Genomic DNA, 876 nt, shown 5'->3' with positions numbered 1-876 from the left:
GGTCAAGACTGTGGAACTTAGGGGCCATGGCTAAGTAACACCAGTGAAGACAATTCTCCCACAGGAGCCTGCGGGACTCCCTCTGGCACAGTGAAGGCTAGTCAGAAGGAAGGGAGCTTCCAGTCCAGTTCCGGCTTAATTTCTGTATCCCCTCGGGTAAAGGGGCAAGGCTCTTTAGGGATAGGATCATCCACAGCACAGCTTTTCCTCTGCTGCCTGGCTCAGAATCTGCCGCGCTAGGCGCTCAGTGAGTAACGATGGATTAATAATGAACTCACTACAGCCAGATGAGAAAAGAAAGGACCGCCACAAAAGACGGGGTACCCTCTATTGTCTGCCAGGCCTGCAAAACTATCCCTGGAGAGAGGCTGCTTTAAAGGGAGAGAGATAAGGGTAGAGGAAGGTATGGCTAAATTGGAAGAGGGCTGGACATCTCCTTTGTTCCTCCAGTGGGAAGCCAGAAAGAGCTAGGGGAGGAGCCGGCCAGTATCTAGACTTTATCACACCGCCACGCCTGCCCTCAGCCCCCACACTAGGGAACCAGAATTCTTTTCTGGGAGAGGTAAGGTACGGAAGCATGCATACTTTGCCTGAAGGAGCGTGGTGCTTGACTCTTCCTAGTACACCTGGGCCATGTGCTTGTGTGCTTGATGACAACATAGGGCTAATGGCCACCCTCGATGCCAGCTAAGGAACATCTGCACCAGGTTTCTACACAGTCCTCACGGAGTCCTTTCAAAACCCACACCTCTCAGCCCATTCAGGCCCCACCCCCTCATCCTCAGCTAACCCTCCCTCGTCAGTACCCCAGCAACCCCTACATCCAATGACGGAGCCGCTGAGCCCCAAGCTCCGCCCCCTTCCACCTGTCTCTGT

Source organism: Apodemus sylvaticus, chromosome 7 (genome assembly GCF_947179515.1).
Source record: "Apodemus sylvaticus chromosome 7, mApoSyl1.1, whole genome shotgun sequence".
NCBI classification, from domain to species: Eukaryota; Metazoa; Chordata; class Mammalia; order Rodentia; family Muridae; genus Apodemus; species Apodemus sylvaticus.
Note: the sequence above shows the minus strand (reverse complement) of the source record.